Source organism: Vipera ursinii (assembly GCF_947247035.1).
Source record: "Vipera ursinii genome assembly, chromosome: 1".
NCBI lineage: Eukaryota > Metazoa > Chordata > Lepidosauria > Squamata > Viperidae > Vipera > Vipera ursinii.
In genome coordinates this window covers 323,489,500-323,505,488 of record NC_139512.1, presented here as the reverse complement: position 1 = coordinate 323,505,488, position 15,989 = coordinate 323,489,500, and positions in this window count along the sequence as shown.

Genomic DNA, 15,989 nt, shown 5'->3' with positions numbered 1-15,989 from the left:
TTGCTTTTCCTATTCCCTTATTGACTATGAAGGCTACTCCATTTCTTCTGAGGGATTCTTGCCTGCAGTAGTATACCTGATGGTCATCTGAATTAAATTCACCCATTCCTGTCCATTTTAGTTCGCTGATACCTAAGATGTCGATGTTCAGTCTTGTCGTCTCTTGTTTGACCACGTCCAGCTTTCCTTGATTCATGGATCTTACATTCCAGGTTCCTATGGAGAAAAAATCTTTACAGCATTGGACTTTCCTTTCACCACCAGACACGTCCACAGCTGAGCGTGCTTTTGGCTTTGGCCCAGTCGCTTCATTCTTTCTGGCGCTACTAGTACTCACCCTCTGCTCTTCCCCAGTAGCATATTGGATGCCTTCTGACCTGAGGAGCTCATCTTCCAGCGTCATATTGTTTTGCCTTTTGGTACTGTCCATAGGGTTTTCATGGCAAAAATACTGGAGTGGGTTGCCATTTCCTTCTCCAGTGGATCACATTTTGTCAGAACTCTCTCCCTGCATGGCATAGCTCATAGCTTCATTGAATTACGCAAGCCCCTCCGCCACCACAAGGCAGTAATCCATGAAGGGGGAAATAAAAAGTACAAGCATGGAATTAAAAACAACCAATATGATATCTAATTACTAAGAATCTAACCAGGTGCAAATTGAAAACATCATCTCAATACCAAAGACAAAAAAGGCAATAAGAGTAGTGAAAGCAATTAAGCCAATAGCTGCCAAGAAATTCCAACATTTAATAAATGGATGCAAACATCCATCAGTTCATCACTATAATACTTTGAGAAAAATGAAAGCCTTAATGAAGAGGAGAGCAAAATCAGGATATCCTTTGACAGTGCAGCTTCATCTTCATTCACCCAAAGAAAAAAATCACAATTCTACTATGCAACACAGCCAAACCAAGTAAGCACAGGAAAATTGAAATACAAGTCAGCACTCATAGCAGAGGCAGTAATGCAATCACTAAAAATTACAATTTTCCCACTAATTCAGCCCCCAATGTGCATCTGTTTCTTGATGACACTTTTGTCATTACCTAAAGTAAGAGTTAGAAACTATATACAACTTAATCAAGGACAAAATCATTTAATTCAAATTTATATAGAAAGGCAAAAAAAACAAAACAACAATTTCTAAATATCCTCAGAAGAAGTAATAATATCATCATCATCATCATCATCATCATCATCAAGTTGGAAAGAACCTTGGAGGTCATCTAATCCAACCCTCTGCTCAGGCAGGAAACCCTATACTATTTCAGACAAATGGCTGTCCAGTATCTTCTTAAAAACTTCCAGTGTTGGAGCATTCACTGCTTCTGGAAGCAGGTTGTTCCACTGATTAATTGTTCTAACTGTCAGAAAATTTCTCCTTAGTCCTAGGTTGCTTCTCTCTATGGTTAGTTTCCATCCGTTGCTTCTGTCCTACCTTCAGGAGCTTTGGAGAATAGCTTGACTACCTCCTCTTTGTGGCAGCCCTTGAGATATTGGAACACTACTATCATGTCACCCCTCATCCTTCTCTTCATTAAACTACACATACCCAATTCCAACAGCCATTCCTTATATGTTTTAGCCTCCAGTCTCCAAATCATCTTTGTTGATCTTTTCTGTACTCTTTCTAGAGTCTCAACATCTTTTTTACATCGTGGTGACCAAACCTGGATGCAGTATTCCAAGTGTGACCTTACCAAGGCATTGTATAGTGGTATTAATACTTCACGTGATCTTGATTCTATCCCTCTGTTAATGCAGCCTAGCACTGTGTTGGCTTTTTTGGCAGCTGCGGCACACTGCTGGCTTATATTTAAGTGTTTATCCACTAGGACTCCAAGATGCCTCTCATAGTTACAGATCCCTCTCACCTTCCCATCTTGAATCACCAGAAGACAATCCATACAATCCACACAATCTTCAAGTACAGCAATACATAAAAGGAGCTTTGTAAAACCTCTAGTCAGATAAACCATAATGCATGCTAATGCATCACAATTATAGTTTAAGTAAATTACATTCAGGACATTTTTCAATGCAGTAAATATCTGTATAGTTTCAACTAACCAACATTACCACAAACATTGCAGCCCACAAAATGGGTAAATCTAAATATCATAAGAAACTGGGATCTACCAAATGGTTACTCCAAACATTTGGAATATTGGTGGAAACTACACCACAAGTAATACTATGCAATCCTAGTGACTCAGTGTCAAATGAAGTCATAACATGAGTCATCTACAAAATAAAATGGAGGAAGTGTGAATAGTGCTACATAGGACAAACAGGCAGAAGACTAGCAAAACATATTCTCAAATACATTTGCAAAACAACATCTATTTACAGAACCATCTTATGTGCAAGTCAAGTAAAACAAATGAATATACAATCCTGTCACTCCTCCATAACTGTTCTTAATAATATTACCTAGTAGATAATGAAATATCTGGGACCCAGAAAAACAAAGTGCAAAAACTCTTAAGGATCATACCAATACTGAGCTGAACAAGTTCACTATAAATACAATATTTTTCCCCTCATGTCTTAACATTATAACATTTTTGGAAGGCTTTGAGAATCACATATGGGCTCTTTTCATCTTTGTGGAGATGTATATATGAAATGTGTGGAGATGTATGAAGAGATGTATGAACTTTGCTTTTCAAAACAACTCCACCACTCACCCCATCTAATATAGTTTAGCAAGTAACTTTCAGCATCACCAGTTTTTCTATTCTCCATCCCCCAAATCAGTAGGCACTTATGTGCAATCCCTACCCCATGGGAGATCTTGAGCTCATGTATCGATATTTGCATAAGTATAAAGATCTTATGGATCATGAACACCAGTATATATTATTTAACCATAGCTTGTGGCACACTCTCATCATGGAAAATATAAAGGATCATACCCTTAGAAGCCATGGCTTGCTATCTCAGCTGTATGCATTTTGTATGCACTTTTTCTCAATGCATGTTTTTGTATGGTGTCTTTGTAGGTATTTTTTTTAACAAAAAATAAGTTTTCACCCATTCAAGCCATAAAATATTCTTTACTGGCAGACAATGCATTTCTGTTTAAAAATAAATTTGTGTTGAATTTATTAAAATTTTGTATTTTTGCACTTTTTGTTCTTAGACTGTGAGTTGTATCACAAAAACTACAAATTGTGGTTTTGTGTGCTGCTTGTGTACAGATTGAGGAAACATAAATGGAGCAAATGTGGGCTCAGTACAAGTCAGGGTCCACATGATTCTGGAACCTAAAAGTTACTCAGTGAAGTAATACAGTGGTGGGTGGTGGTTCATTTTCCCCCATAACTAAAAGCGGATCCTCTGTGCAGCTCTGAAAATATGAAAAGATTTAAAGGTAGAATAGTTATAACTTCCTATTGATTTCAGTAAGTTTAGTCCATGAATAGTTTTCTCTGGATTGCCCTCATTATGCTATTTTCTTTCATTACACTGCAATAATAATTTAAATGATCAATAGAATTAGGTTGTTGAAAATTAACTACCAAGCCATTTAATTGGTATTTCAGTAGTCACTACCAAAATGACAAAACTGTGCAACTGTCTACAAGCAATTTAGAAAGAGCAGAACAGGGAGAAAAAAGAGAAAGAAAGAGAAAGGGCGAAATTACTATTTCCCATCAATTTATTTGATTTACATCGCTATATATATCCTGGGTAGTTTTTTTTTCTTCTAATAAATAGGGTATGTGAGAAACTGTGAAGCTCCAACTTTTCAACATGAAAAAAAAATCTTGCTGGAAAAGGCTGAAAGGGGCACAAATACAAGAAACTCAGAGATAATGGAGTTAATGACTGACTGACTATATTTTCTTGGGAAGATTGATGGACTTTGGAGAAAGGTGAGATCAGGGTGAGTGCCAAAGGGTTGTCCACCAGAGGAGCCTTGTAGTGCCCCAAAGAAAGTGAGCACAGCAGCAGCAGCCTTGAGGAGAAGGTAAGAACAGCCAGGTGCCCCCTCGAGGAAGCCAAGCTGGGCTGGACTGCAGGGTCTCAGTGTCCTGGGAGCTCAAGAGCTGGGCTGGGTGCTTGCCCTCCACTGTCTAGGGCTCTGGACAGCCTGGGGGACCATCAACACTAACCAGGCACCTAAATCCTCTTCTGGTTGGTTCTGTGCCCAGCCTTCTCTCTGTTTGGGCCATGGCACTCCATCAGTCCCACACCCCATGTCACAGGGCACAGCCATCCTTCTCCATGGGATGGCTTGCACATCGCTGGGCACCCAGCCGTTCCAAGCTATGGCTCCACATCCAGTGTGAGTGCTGCATTCCACTCTCTGTCCTTACCACATGGCAGAGCGGGAAACCTTGAGGTGTCCCACACCGATGTTCAGCTCCTGCTGCCCATGCTCCCATCTCCCTGCCTTTCATCCCATGGGCCAGGTCCTGTCTGCCACCCAGAGGATGGAGGTCAAAAGTGGGGAGAGTGTATTCAATAAAAAGTAAGATTTTCAGAAATGGAATAAACCTGGAGTTTGATTAGGTATTCTCAGGCTGGATGTTGACACTAGAGTACTGGCATTGCCCTTGGCATGTAGATCTTTAATCTTTTTTGCATAATCCTACCTTTTATTTTGATAATCTTAATTACTGATATTATGCAATAGTTTATACACTTTATTAACTCTCCTTTTTCTTGGAACTGATTATAAGCTGACCTCTTTTGACTGTTGGCCTCATGTTCTCCACATTTGCTGACATAATTTAGTTAGAATCTTAGCTCATTCTACTTCTGCTGCTTGCTATTTTCTGTAGATATTCTATTAATTTCTGTAGACTTCCAACTTTTAACAACTGTTCCTCTGCTAGGATATCTGATAGTCACCTACAAAGTTCAATAAATCAAAGTCTGCCAAAGTCACGAACCAAAATACTAAATCCAAACAGGATTAAAAACATGTTTCAAAATATATGAGTTTGTATATAGAGTGAGGGATAATTATAGGCCAAGGTCATTCACTAGCAGCAATTTGAACCTGCATAATCCATTTTGTAATCCCATATACTAAGTGCATCCCTCCTGTTTTATCATGCTCTTTTTCTTCATAATATCTGTATGCATTATTTTTTCAGTGTAAGGTTTGTTTGTTTTTTAGAAACTAATTATTATTATTTTAAAAAGTGTTGCCAAAAGTCTTAGGGCTGCAAGTTTACTAAGAGCCAATGTTATCTAAATCCAGCATGCTATCTGTCTAGAAATATGTTTACATAGTTTGGGAAGGATGTTTTCTGAAATTAAAACACCACTATCTAATGTTTCTTCTACAGCTTCTATTTTCATCAATTATATTGAATTTATAGGGCCATGTGGCTTCATTAGTCATCAAAATTTATCTCAGTAAGGCTACACAAGAAACATAATTCAAAGTAAAAGTAAAATCAGATCAAGGACTAAATTGAATTTAAATTCTATCCAGACTAGGTACTGAATTAATTTTAGGTTTCATCTTTGTGCACAATAAATTTATTAAAGTACTAAGTCTATTTGAATACAAAACTGTTTCAGGTTATTAAAAACATTGAAATATTTTAAGCAATCCAAACTAAAGGGCAATTATAAGAAAATGGAAGATATAAACCTGAAACTAACCTTCCATATTTCCAAAAAGGGAAAATGTCCCCCAGAGTTACTTGAAGTTAGACAAGATGACTTTTGTGTGAGAGGAAGTTTGAGCAACTCAGTCCAGCTTTAAAAAAAAGTGGGGAAGAGCATGTCAAAGAGGTTACATTTTAATTAACTTATATAACTAAGGGCATAAATATCTTCTTATAATTTTCAAGACTCATTATTTACCCCAGAGTACCATTAAAGATATCTTATGGAAGTCCATGTTATTCCTTGGTGTTATGACCATAGATAACTATAATTTATTATAACACTTATTATGAGAAATTGGACTGTGAAAAACTTTAAGGACTGCTTTATGTGAGGAAGGTTTGTGTAAAATAACCCTTTAAAATAACACTTTACTTTTCACTATGCTGCTTGAAGTATCTCTGGAGATACTCAATCATCCAGGTCATGATTGTCCCACAGATGCTTTTTCTAAAAGGCAACTGCACTTTTTTGGTTCTCCCTCCCCTCCTCCTTACCCTGCAAAAATAGGAAAGTCTAGTTGGCTTTTGGAAAAAGCACCTTTGGGAAATGCTACTTGAAGCATTAGAAAGGATTTCTGTATTAGCTAAGATTTTGAGGAAACATAAAATTTCAGCAAAAGAATTTTGTGCATCCTTACCTGATTGAGAATTGTGTCGCTCCAGGGCACAAAACATATTTATTAAGAGAAAAAATTGCCTTACTCATTATTTGGAAAGAAGATCTATGGTCTGATGATAGACTGGGATGAATTAGGGTGAATGAAAAGTTGGTGATGCAAAAAATGCATCATTTCATCTCTCTCCAGAACACTACCACTATTCATCAGTCCCCCAGGATGGCAGTATTCATGTGTCAGGACAGGTTAGTAGGAGGGGCAGAAGAGCAGGAGCAAGAAGAGTTTGGTAAAGTCAGTGATGGAGCAGCAGCTGAGGTTCTAGAGGGTGGGAAGTAAGTTGGCTAATGGAGCTGGTTCTATGGTGTAGCAATGAAAGGTTTGAATTGCAGAGAGCAGCTAGAGATGATTGAGAACAACAATGAGAGGAGCTCAGCTAGTAGGAATTATCCAGGAATGAAAGATACGGTAGTAACAGAAAAGTCAGTAACCAGAAGCTGACAAAAGCTCACTGAGAAGGAGGTTGGCTGGAGCAGTGAAATCAGTGTGAACCATCTCCAAGTTTCTCTCTACCTCCCACCATAGCAGAAAACTTGCAAAAGGAGTATCTAGGAAGTGAAACTGGAGCATGGGAAGAGAAATGATCTTTCTTCCCACATGAACAGAAGAGCCTAATGTTAAAAACAGTCCACTCACAGTAGATTCTGGTCATAGAGTACTGGCAGAGAGATGCCGAAAGTGAAAGTTATTAATAAATGGGGAATTGTTAGAAAGGGATAGCTAAAAGGCAGCTTAAAAAGCCAGCTAACTTGTAGCTAACACACCATGCTATGATTTTTTATGACCCTGTAGTCCCTATTCAGGGACAACAACAACAATAACAGTAACATTCCAGAAGGCAATGACTTGGCACCATCTCTGAACCATCATAATGTAATGTAATGATGACAACTTTAGAAGAACACAAATTTAAGGGCTATTTAGACTACTGAGTAACCTCCTATTGAATACAGAAATTCATCCCCAGGCATCGATCGTTATCCAACTTCTGTTTGATCATATTCAGTGAAGGAACGCCTATCAGTTCACTGAACAATTAGCCTAGTGTCATGTTGTTCTTACCATTAGGAAACTTTTTGTAACATTCACCTGGAATTTGTCTTCTTGCAACTTAAATCCACTATTCTATGTCCAGCACTCTGGAACTATACCAAACAAGCCCTTTTCTTCTGTATAACTTTTCAGATATTTGAAGACTGCTATTATACTGTGTGTTTCTGTCTCCAGTTGTCTCAAGTTGAAACATTCCCTATTTGTTCAAAATCTCTTTTAGTTTTTAGTTCACTGATCATTTTTATTGCTCTTAATTTCTCCTAATTTGTTCCAATTTGTTTAAATTTTTCTTAAAGGTTGGTGCATAGAACTGGAAAGAATATTTAATGCAAAATAAAGAGGAATTATTTTGTGACTTAGGAAGTATACTTGTGTTAATGAAATCCAAAAACTAACTAGTGTTTTTGATATCTACATCATATTTTTGATTCAGGTAGCATCTACAGTCAATTACTATCCACATTCTTTTTTACAAGTACTATAACTAAGCCAAGCCTCTCCCATTCTATACCTGTACAACTGATTTCTGATTCATAAGTGAAGGTCTTTTCATTCAGTCTCTAAATTTCATTCCGCTATTTTCATCTCATTTCTCCAACCTCTCAAGATTATTTTGAATTTTATTTCCTTCTTCTAGAGTACAGTGTATTACCGACTGCATCCAATTTTCTATCAACCACAAATATGATAAGTACCTCCTTCAACACCACATCCAAATTGTTATTAAAAATGTTGAAGAGTTCAGGGCACAGGACTGAGCCTTATGTATCCCAGTTTAATGTGGAACAGTTTTTCAGTACTCTTGAGTAATGAGTTGTGCCTCTTCAGATATTTTGCATGTTCACATATGCATCAAATCTCCGTATGATATAGAAAAATTACTGATCCATCAATTTCATCACTGAGAATATGTATCCCATTGTTAGCCCCATTGATGATTGGGGATAATATTTACATGGATTCTGCTATTTTTATAATCTAGCATAACCTGGATCCAATAGCTACTCTCCATAATATCTGGGAAAAATATAAGTCTGATTTCAAGGCATACTGAACTTTATGCAGATTTATTTATTTATCTATTTATTCAAACATTACATCCACCTAACTGAAAGTATAGTCACTGGAGTAGAAACAAACCCAAATTGCTATGCTACCATACAAAATATATTTGTACAATTCTAACAATGCATTCAGATTAATCTCAAATGATGAGAGACTGAGTATTGCACGTGCTACAGTTTCCCAGAATTCAGTGTCTATTCTTTCCACTGAGCTAGAAGAATATATTTTTCTATTTCTCTCTTTTCTGAATATAGAAAGACATTGTTTGTTTGCTTCTGTCTCCACACCTGGAGATCCTTAGTGGTGCATGTTATTGCTATGTGTGTCACTGCTGCTTCTGTCATTTCTGGCCAATTTTTCATATCATATTCCTTCCCATTATGCCATTTTCCCCTGCACACTTGAGCAATTGGCCGTGTTGTCAAGATTCCATGATGTCAGGCAGGCAAACTGTCTTGCATCCGTAGTGGGGCATGACTTGGTGAAAAGAAGAAAGGGAGGGAGGGAGGGAGGGAGGGAGGAAGGAAGGAAGGAAGGAAGGAAGGAAGGAAGGAAGGAAGGAAGGAAGGATGGATTTCAGTAATTTCAGTAATTTCAGTAACTTACTAAACATGGAACATTTTTTTAATTATCTATACCAAAAATGCTGCTGACATAGGGGCTAGCTAGAGCCATTAAATCCATCTCAATTCATCTGGATACTCAACTTATTGTCAATTTCACTCATCCCCTTGCAATACTTATTCACCTTTCTTATAGTATTAAAGATACTTGAAAAATAACTTTTCCTGTCTTCCCACTTCACCACAATCAGTGCTGAATTATTGATGACTGTAGCAATGTTGTATGGAGCTTTGTACTATGCAGATTCTTGGGTCAGCTATCTCATTCTCTTTGTATTCAGCTGAGGCTAATTCACAAAATCATGATCGGATATCTTTTTTTCTGTTTGAGATGAGCAGGTTTTGCACCTGTTACTTGCGAGACTGTACTATAGATTGAAATTTGCTGTATTATTTGTCAGCCTGCTTTTGGAATCCCTTTGAGATGGCATACCTTGAATGAGAAACTCTTGCAGATAGATATGGATTCCCCGAGTTTTTTATTCCTTTATTTATTTTCAGTAGAATCCTGAAGGGGACATGGATGCTTATGTGATAAATGGAAAGAAATCTTAATGCAGTATTATATAGGACATTCAGGAACAAAACTGTAGAAATGCAAATTATTGAATTCTCTATAAATAATTTTCTGAACATACACCTATCTATGAAGCAATGAGTTGGTTACTTGGTTGCCCTCTAACTCCCCCTCCCTAAGGGGGTTGGTACATTAACTGTATTACACAGCATTATGGATTGAAACAAATTTTCATTCAATGAAAAATAAGGTAGGTGGAAGTCACTGAAATGAGTTAAACCTAGTATAAACTGTCAAAACACATTAAACCACCAACAATTCTCAAAGCATGAGTATTTATGTGGACCAAAATATCCATCAATATACACAAGTGTCCCCTGAACTGATAGGTTTGCCAATAAATGTTGCAAGTTCTTACAATCAGTGCTGAACAATTAGTACTGTTGAAATAATTTACTTGTTTGGGTTCCCATAAGAGCCAGTTTGAGTCAGACACCCTCAGACCTTTTCTTCAGTTTGAATATTTTTGCCTGGAAAAACAAATTAACAGCTGAACCTTTTATTCATTTAATTAGCAATATATTCTACTGTACATATTCCAGAAATGTCACCATAGCATTTTTACTGAGTCAGTAAACTCTACCTCTAAAAAGAGAAAATGAACGTTTCCATATATCCTTCCTTTCTTACAAATGTGATTAAGACTGGTGTTTGGAGACCAAACAAAAACCAGGTCATAGTGAATGTAAACTTACTCATGAACAGGTACTTCATTTTTCCAGTGGCTTGCTTCAGAACTCCTTACTCATTAATAGCCTCATTTGATAGTGAAATTCAAGAATCCAGAATGAAATGTGCAATTTAGTTTAGAGATCCATTTTCTTCTATGGTTATGCCATTGGACATTTGGAGTTGTAGTTCCCTCAGAAAATTAATTTGAGAGAAAAATTTGAACATTTAGAACATGTTCTGTGGGACAATACCACTCTAATGGCAGAAAGTGAAGAGGAACTAAAGAGCCTCTTGTTGAGAGTGAAGAAGGAGAGTGCAAAACTTGGGTTGAAACTAAACATTAAGAAAACCAAGATCATGGCATCTGGCCCTCTAAATTCCTGGCAAATAGATGGGGAAGAAATGGAGGTAGTGACCAATTTTATTTTCCTGGGCTCCAAGATCACTGCAGATGGGGACTGTAGCCAAGAAATTAAAAGACGCTTGCTCCTGGGGAGAAAAGCCATGGCAAATCTAGACAGCACACTAAAAAGCAGAGACATCACCCTGTCAACAAAAGTGTGTATAGTCAAGGCTATGGTCTTCCCAGTTGCAATGTATGGCAGTGAAAGTTGGACCATAAGAAAGGCTGAGCGCCAAAGAATTGAGGCCTTTGAACTATGGTGCTGGAGAAGACTCCTGCGAGTACCTTGGACTGCAAGGCGATCAAACCGGTCAGTCCTAGAGGAGATCAACCCTGACTGCTCTTTAGAAGGCCAGATCCTGAAACTAAAACTCAAATACTTTGGCCATCTAATGAGAAGGAAGGACTCACTGGAGAAGAGCCTAATGCTGGGAAAGATTGAGGGCAATAGAAGCAGGGGACGACAGAGAATGAGGTGGCTGGATGGAGTCACTGAAGCAGTAGGTGTGAGCTTAAATGGACTCCAGAAGATGGGAGAGGACAGGAAGGCCTGGAGGAACATTGTCCATGGGGTCGCGATGGGTCGGACATGACTTCGCAACTAACAACAACTGTGGGACAAAGCAAAAATAATCCATTCCCAATAAGGGTGGCTATCAGCAAATGTATAATTTCAAAAGATTCATTGGGATCAGTCCATGAGAGTTTTCGTTAAAACCCAGAAATGTTTTGTCCCTAAACTGGAGTATGTTTAGCAAACACAAAGAATACCAGTTTGAGCATAATTAGAAGACTGAGAAAGGATACTCTGTAGATTTCTTACTCTCTTTTGCCTTCCAGAATCCTTCAATAATTTTACGTTGCTCTCCAGGGTAGCAGATTTGCACAATAGAGTCACTTCAATAGTGAGATTGGTGGCATATAAATTTAACACACACACACACACACACACACACACACACACACACACACAAAAAAAAAACAGTGAGTACCTGGCTCAGATAGCATACCCAGAGATGTATCAATACAAACCAAGAAAAAATCTTGTGAAAGATGCAGTCTTCCATAATGGGTTAATTAGTTCTAAAAGTAGTTTTAATAGCTTATTGGACAATGCATGCATTTACTTGACATAAACATTTATGTGCCTTAGTTATGATAAAAGAACTGGTGATGTATTATATCTGTATCAAAAGCAGAGAATGCAATGCAAAGATGTAGAATTTAAGCCTTGTGTGGTCCTGTATCCTTATTTTGTTATGCTCATTTCTAATTGAATGCTGATCATGCCATGTATTATGAAACAGGAACATTGGCTTCACTGTTGTTGAGTTCTTCACCCTGTCCCCTCCCCCCCATCACATACATCAGAGAGAAAAATAGGAAACAGTTAATAATTTGCTGTATATTTTCCTTTGTCTTTTAAATGCAGATGGACTGCTGAATCTTGTCCTGCGGGGTTTGTTCTCCTATGTTGTGCCATGCATTTATGAAATGGTTGTTTTGTTTCCCCCAGGTACAGAACTGCACATGGCTCACTACATTGTACTGCAAAAGCTATATGCAGAACAATGCAGTGAGCCATGTGCAGATCTGTACATGGGAGAAACAAAACAACCACTTCATAAATGCATGGCACAACATAAGAGAACAAACTCCGCTAGACAAGATTCAGCTGTCCATCTGCATTTAAAAGACAAAGGCCACTCTTTTGAAGACAGCAAAGTCTACATTTTGGATAGAGAGGACCTGCTGGTTTGAAAGAGAGGTCAAAGGACCATCTATGTCAAAAATGAGCAGCCCTCTCTTAACAGAGGTTGAGGGATAGGACATCATCTATGTCCAGTCTAGGACACAGTCCTTTCAGCAGTTCTAAGAAGCCCCATAACCATTTGCACTACTCAGGTCACTCTGATGACACAGATAAACCTCCTGGTGGCCTCAATGACCCTCTAAAACAATGCAAATGACCAGTTGCCTGCAAGGAGTATAAATACTTCTATTCCCCACCATTCAGTCAGAGCTGAAGAAGCTTCTTGGATGAGAAGTGAAATATCTTCAAAGAAAAACATGAAAGTCCAGTTGCCTTGTGAAAAAGCACCTTTGGAATATTGTTCAGTTGTCTGTGAAAAAAATGCAGTAAAAGATTTCTTTTCTGGAATTCCTGGTGGAATGTAGAGCATTTTCAAATTCTTTTCTTTTTCTTTGCTAACTTCTCCCTACACATAAAATTGGGTCCAGTTCTGATCAGTTTTCAGATAAAGAAATGGATTCTGAGGTTGTTTGCAAAGTGTCTTTCTTACAGTTTGCTAGGTTGGATAAAATAAAAAATGAAGATCTTTGAAATAACTTTTTTTTCTTAACAGTTCAGGCTTCAAACTGGTACTGAGAAAACATTGGCAATCATGCCATTAATTTATATTTAGGACTATATGTGAATATGATTTGTCCTGATTTGTATGAGCTATCTATAACCACTAAGTGTGTTGTAAAAAGCTTGGGGCCAAATTTCCAAATATGGTCATTTGTTCTGAGCTGTTTTGCACACTTATATTTATATGATTTAATTTCCTAGCATGTAATCAGAAAGTACTATTCTGTATCCTTTGAAAGGTCCACAGTACTTTGAAAACAATTCCATTTAAAGCATGTTAAAATTGCCTAGTTTGGATGTTACTTAAGCATGAATGACAAGCTTCATTTAAATAGATCAACAGCTGGTGCACCAGTTAAAATTGATTAAAAGTCCTGATAACATTTATGTTTCCATTGGCAGCTTCATAAGGATTCCAAACTGTACAAATTGTTTTCTGTGAATCTACAATCTGAGATATTTATGCTGTTGTTTTAATGTGCTGCATTAAAATTTGCAGTTGTAGTCTGCTGAGTACAATGCATAAAATGAGACATACAAAGAAAATAATGAATAAATATATCATGAACTGGACATCTTTTTTCCCTGTTTCTGATCAATTCCATCCACTTTCTTCATGCTGGTGGTTTCAAAGTTTACTGAGATCTGTTGGGATGACTACCATGAATAGTATATAGCAATGGAAGGATACAAATTGATTAAAAGAAGCAGTAATAAAGAGTTGGAAGAGTTATAGCATCCACAACTCCTGGAGGCATGCTTTGACCATAGATGAAGAGAAAGTTGAACAAAACCATGGTATATCAACCTGCAGCATCATTTTGGTGACACACAGAACAACAGAGAGAGAAAGAGAGAAAGAAAGAGAATAAAACAGAGTAAGATAGACATAAAATAGCAGGAGTTTGGCCTCATTGTATACAATGGATCAGGATAAAAGCTAATACAGTTCTTCTAAGAAATTTCAATGCTTATACAAATACTCCTCAACTTACAGCCACAATTGAGCTCAAAATTTCCATTTCCATTGTTAACTGAGCTTTGCCCCATTTTGTGACCTCTCTTGCCACAGATGTTAAGTGAATCACTGCAGTTGCAGTATAGTAACATGGTTGTTAAGTGAATCTGGCTTCCCCATTGAGTTTGTCAAACATTTGCAAAAGGTGGTCACATGACCTCAAGATACTACAGCCATCATAAATACATGTCAATTGCCAAGCATCTGAATTTTGATCTCATGACCATGGGGGATACTGCAATAGTCATAAGTGTGAAAAAATGATCATAAAAATGATCACTTTTTTCAGTGCCACTGTAACTTTGAAGGGTCACCAAAGAAATGGTTTTAAGTCCAGGACTACCTGTAGTAAAGGCCTCTTTCCTAAAACATAAATGATAACTGTACACCCAGACATCACTGGATGAACAACTACCTAATGAAATTTCATTCTGGAAGCAAAGATTGGAAGTCTAGTCAGTCGGTTAAAAAAGAAGCAAAAATATAAAAAAATAAAAAGAAACCTGGTACATCTCAGATCACAAAGTCCTTTGCTCAAGGTTTCATTTTAAGTGAAAGAAAACAAATAAAATGATCAGATCAACAAGATATGACCTCAGCAATATATCATATGATTGCTCAGTGAAGTTAAAGAATAGAGTTAATAGATTTGAGAGAATATAAGACCTCTAGACTGCATTTGGTGTCATTACTAAAGAATGAAGAAAGGAAAAATATCCCAAAATGAATGTGTCTAATAAATGAATGTTGTCAATTTGGGGACAAACCCCCAGAAGTTGATTTGGCAAGAGTTGGTACTTTCTAACAATTATCTGACTCTGCCTAACTAATTTTGCTATGATTAACAAAGTTGCTTGGATAAGCAAAAAATGTCTCAGATTAACAAGTTTGATCTGGTTGCCATGGTTCAACTTTTAGGCATCTTTGGCCTGGATGATTGAATCTTCATTGACATATCCCAAAATGAAGGAAAGGCAGAAAGCAAAAAATAACAAAGACAAGGGAAAATGTGCTCAACTAAATGACTGACTCTAAAGAAAAGCAAAAAGTAAAGAAGTGTTATAGCTAAATAAGCACTACAAAGACATCAAACTTTACAAGTGAATGGGAAGAACAAGAGATTTATTTAAGAAAACTACAGAAATTAAGAAAAACTCTTATGCAAAATTTGGCATGATAAAAGTCAAAAGCCTACTGGAGAAAGAAAAATAAAGAAAAGAGGGAGTGAATATTCAAAAGGACTATTCAAAAAGATTCAAAAATTGAAATTACACGCAAAATCTGATCACAAAATTACCACAAATTTAGAAAGTGAAGTTAAAAACCAAACAATAATGAGAACCCAGCAAAACTATACTGCTCAAAAAAATAAAGGGAACACAAGATAAGACATCCTACTATTAAATACAGTACATTGTGTTGTTTAAGTGTTCCCTTTATTTTTTTGAGCAGTATATTTAAAACATTACAAAATGATGCAGTTAAAGTGATATATTCAGTTTGTAGGGAGGAATGAAAAACAAAACTATGGCCAAGAAAATATTAAATCACTTGTCAATTTCAAAAAAGGAAGGTGTTAAAGAATGCTCAAACATCTGCACTTATCTCACATGAGATAAGTGTGTATATACACTGTGAATGGTGTGTCAACAGCAGATTGGTGTACACATATTGCTCCCCAGATGTGGAACTGATGTTATATGTAGGCCTTTCTATCTGCCTAGAGAAATTACTGTGGTAATTATTACAGCTGTTTATGTTCCACCTGATGCCAATGTCAGCATGGCACTCTCCAAGCTGTATGACGTCATGACCAGGCAGCAGCAAACTCACCCAGAGGGCACTCTTGTCGTGGCTGGGGTCTTCAATCAAGCTTGTCTGAAGACAG